We start from the raw sequence: 5,339 nt of genomic DNA on the forward strand, positions 1-5,339 counted from the left end.
TTTTTTCCAAGTGTTAATTTTTAATAATTAACGACTAGTGAGAATACACACAATATATAACAGCACCATCTTATCAAAGAAACAATGAACCGTGTTCTATTAGCTGCCAAAACCAAGATGCTTTTGGTGACAGAGATTATAACCCCTTAATTAAGCATTGACTCTGACATTACGAAAAGCTTTAATTATTTATTAATTGCCAACGGTGTTGCGTTTTTCAAATATTATATTAGAAAGCATCCTCAATGTCTTGTTTTGCATGCTCCTCCTTACGCATAGGTAAATTAATCAAGAGAAATGGATTTTTTATTTTAATAAATAAAATAATTATAATAATTACTGAAATAAATAATTTAAAAAATATTTACTAAAATAAATATCTCTTTCTTATCTCGTTTACAGTGTAAATGAGATATATAAAGATAAATTTTCATCTGTTGTAAAATGATGTATAACCTTTGACATTTTTTACACACATTTCATATCTTTTTCTGTCTCGTTTTTCTCACAAAAATAATGCAACAATGGCCAGTAACAGCGTATACATAGTTGTGTGTGTTTATCCCAATTGTCATATGAGAAATAGCGACAACGGGGTGACATTTGAGTGTGAGAATCCGATACTATTGCGCACTCAATGTATAAGTACGTTGTCGGAGTTGAAGAGTTTGATATTGAGCAACCTTGATGGTACAGAAGCGAGGGAGGTTGAAAGGGTGGGGTATAGGTTGCTAGCACCCATGGGTAATGAAGTTTTCCGATTTTGACTATTTCGGCTTCTAGGGGACGAGCATGTTCGACTCATGTTCGACATCCATGGGAGGATCATGGCGGAACAGGTGATGGAGCTTTCTGCTGATGTTGGAGATATTGGTGGTGGTAGTTCTATACACTCGACCTATGTCCAGGACGACCGACCTCTTGCACCACCACCGATCTATCTCGCCATTCCAATTGACGAGGAGTCAGACGAAGAATACGTGACGGATAGTACCGACAGTTATTCTTTCGAAAGGGGCGATGAGGAGGAGTTTGTACCCGAGATGCCCGCCCAGACTGTGGCACGCCATGTCTTGCCTCCACCTCAGCCAATGCCAGCGCTATCGGCAGTGCTAAGTTACTATCATAGTCTGAATTTGGACGCCATGCATGAGAGGATTCTATTTTCTGACACGGAAGAAGAGGATTACAACCTGGACGGTGGGTAGAGTTTCGGATCGGCCACAGGTTTAAATGCCGAAATGAGTGCTACAGAATGTGAAGAACTACAATATTCGAAGGAGTGCTAAGTACCGAGTGATCGAATCAATCCGATTAAAGTATCATGTACAGTACCGACAAGCTGCGAATCAGTGTCAATGGAGCCTCCATATGGCCCTTCAATAGAACCTCAGATACTGTGTCGACAGGCCTTATCTCGTTTACAGTGTAAACAAGATACATGAAAAATTATCTCGTTTACAGTGTAAACAAGATAAGACAAGAATATTTATTTCGATAAATATTTTTAAAATTATTTATTTCAGTAATTATTATAATTATTTTATTTATTAAAATAAAAAAATCCAAAAAAAATACTTGGTGTCTAAATATTATTTGAATTACGTTTTTAATTAAGTCTGTGTGGTTTTTTCTTTTTCTTATATGTATATGGACTGTCGTTACTGTCATTTCTATCGATCGTTATCACCCCCACTGTTTGTTGTTGTTATTATTGTTATTTATTTATTTTTTTTATCCTCTTTTGTTATTATTATTATCGTTCTCATCATCTTTATCATCATCTCTTCCTATAAATATTAAGAAAATTAGAGCACATAATTTTTAATGCATAGCACATAAATATTGGTACACAACGCACAAATTTTAGTATACAGTATGAAAATTTTTAAAGGACGACATGTTTAAAATATTGATATTCAACTAATGAAATATGCATAATACATAAATTTTGGTGCACAATCTTAATATGTAGAACATAAATTTTGATGTGTAATACACAAATTTTTAGAGAACTATATATATTTAGAATATTGACTCATTCAATAAATAAAATACATTCGCAACAAAATTTATATACTACTATATATAAAAATTTACGTGCTATGTGTAAAAATTTATATATATTAAATGGGCTTAAATGCATAAAGTTAACATGATGAACATTTAGAACACGAAATTTGTAAAATAATTCAGCTCTATCAAGTTTAATAAACTCTAATATCGTATTAATAAAATTTAGACTATTCAATCTTAAAAACTAATTTAAAAACAAAGATTATCTCAACCTATAAGTTATAAACACGGTACCATAAGATCACATAAGTGAGAGTTGTAATAATTGGAGCAACTAATAATTCTAATAAATTCCTTGCCGCTTAGCAAATTTGACGATACATATGTATCGTGGCTGGCACACTACTCTTACATATTCAAACACATCGAAACAAAAATTAAATTACGATAATCAAATACATAATGGCACGCACCCATATAGTTCTCTGTGGATTGCAACATTTCCTAATTTTGTCTATTTTATTCAATGTATTTTCCCATCCACATGACCACATACCTGACTAAAAAGATAACTAAAAAAATTAGGCAGGGGGAGTTCACTACAACTAATTTCTGGTATTCAAATTCAATTTGGATCCAATGCTAATACACTCTTAAGTACTAATAAACACCCTATGATAACTCTATCAAAATTGGGTGCTGCTAAACCACAAATTTTTGCTACTAGTGTTCATAATTCTCTTGACCTTGTCAAATATATCTCAAGCTCTATAATATTCTCATTTGCATCAAGCCATGTTGGATGTTAAACTTGTTTTGAATGCAAAAGTATTGGATGTCATAGATTTTTGCCATTAAAAGACATCTAAATGGGGATATTGTAAAATATAAAGCACGATTGGTTGCTAAAGGCAATCATCAAATTAAGGAAATTGATTTTGATTTAGTGTTTGTTCCAATAATAAAAGATGTAACTACTCGAATTATTATCATTTTGACTTTGTCTTATAAGTGGCAGATTTGTCAATTCGATTTTAACAATTTTCTTTTTAATGGAGACTTGGATGAATTAGTCTTATATGAAACAGCCATCAGACTTTCATAAGAAAAAAATTACTCAGATTTCTAGATTGCAAAGATCCTTATATGGATTCAAGTAAGTTCTTGCTGAATATGACTTTCTCAAGGCAAGATCAGACCACTATTTGTTAGAAAGAATAAATCAGACCAAGTGGCTAATAGTTTTATTAAGACATTATTCATGGTTGCATTTAAAAAATTCAAAGAGATAAATTTAAAATAATTACCAAACAGTAATTTTAAATTAGATGGAGGCTAATAGAGTTAAATATATAGGATAAAGATAAGAAATATAGTTAGTTGGTTAAGTGATTGTGTTAGCTCAAGGTAGTTATAATAGAATCTGTATATTCTATTTGTTGTACTTACTATATATAGCTTGATGTTTAGCTATGCTAAACTGAAGTAAAAGTTACATTACACGAAGTTAGGGTAAAACACTAAAATAAGCTAAGGGGATCAAAAAATTACACAAATAAGCCAAATTAAAAAATTTTTCATGAATCAATCAGTTCGTATTTTTATATAGTTTGAATCAGCCTAATTTTTATCTATATGTAATTCGAATTACCTACACACGCACACACCCACTTATTCGAATTACACACTAATTCGAATCAGGGTGATTCGAATTACACACAGACACATACACATAGTAATTCGAATTGGGCATATTCGAATTACTCAATTTAAAAAAAATTTAAAAATTTAAAAATATATATTTCTCGAGTAATAATTTAAAAAATTTTATTAAAAAAATTAATAATTTAAAAATTAAAAAATATATATTTTATTTCATGCATTAAAAAAAAGCTAACAAAATATTTAATTACGAGACTTCTTTAAAATATTAATGAGCTATCAATTCGAATTCCATACAATACTCTTTTGTCTATTTTTAAGTCATTAGGATATTACAAATTTTTATAGTACTCCTAAAATTTTTTAAGCCATTTTTTAAAAATTATTTTGCATAGAATAAAATATTTTTTGTAGTATAATTGAAATAAATTTATTAAAAAATATTCATGAGCTATCAAGAATGAGCAGAAGAGTATTATATAGAATTTAAATTGCTCACCATATAATTCGAATCAGAGTGATTCGAACTTCTCCACGCGTAATTCGAATCATGTAATATCTCACCATATAATTGAAATAAATTTATTAAAAAATATTCGTGAGCTATTAAAAATGGGCAACAGAGTATTATATGGAATTCGAATTGATAGACCATTAATATTTTAAAGAAGTCTCGTAATTAAATATTTTGTTAGCTTTTTTTTAATGTATGAAATAAAATATATATTTTTTAATTTTTAAATTATTAATTTTTTTAATAAATTTTTTTAAGTTATTTTTAAATTGAGTAATTTGAATCTACCCAATTCAAATTACTATGTGCACGTATCACCCTGATTCGAATTAGTGTATGTAATTCGAATAAGGTTGATTCAAATTAGTAGGTGTGTGCGTGTGTAAGTAATTCGAATCAGTATGATTCGAATTATATGTAGATGAAATTTAAATTAGACTGATTCAAACTATATAAAAATGTGAACTGGTCGATTCATACAAAATTTTTTGATTTAACTTATTCGTGTAATTTTTTTATCTCCTTAATTTAAATAAGTGATTTGCCCACGAATTTACTATTCTCTAGAGTCAATACTATTCAGTTTTTCATTTAACGCTTCTTGTACTTTCAATTAGCTCTTTCTTCCCTTCAACCATATATTGACACATTAATAGAATAATTAATTTTTGCATTATAAATAAATAAATTTAATTATAGATTAATGTAATATTATTAGTTTAATTTATGTTTATTAAAATTAGGATTTATCTTAGTTTTTAATTCAATAAATTTTATCTTTATAATACAAATTTTGTATCCTAAGTCTTAGCAAAATCCTTAAAATTGATGATATTTCTTTTTTTGGGTGGGGAGCAATTAATGGTATCATTTGAGAGGTTCTGAATATTTATTTTTATTTAGTTCATAAAATAAAATTGATCAGAATAGAAGCTAGTCATTGTTAAGTCAAAACAGAGGCTGCACGCAGATATGGACCTCCATTTTTGTATGCCTGACTAATGTGGCTCAGTGGATTAATTATTGGTGACTGGTGAGCCAGCAAGCATTAAGTAGTGATATATAATATCTTTTTATTTTAAAATAATAATTTTCGAAAATATTGAGTAATATTATATTAATATTATTTTTATTATAATACTTATTA

Source organism: Arachis ipaensis, chromosome B07, assembly GCF_000816755.2.
Source record: "Arachis ipaensis cultivar K30076 chromosome B07, Araip1.1, whole genome shotgun sequence".
Lineage (NCBI taxonomy): Eukaryota > Viridiplantae > Streptophyta > Magnoliopsida > Fabales > Fabaceae > Arachis > Arachis ipaensis.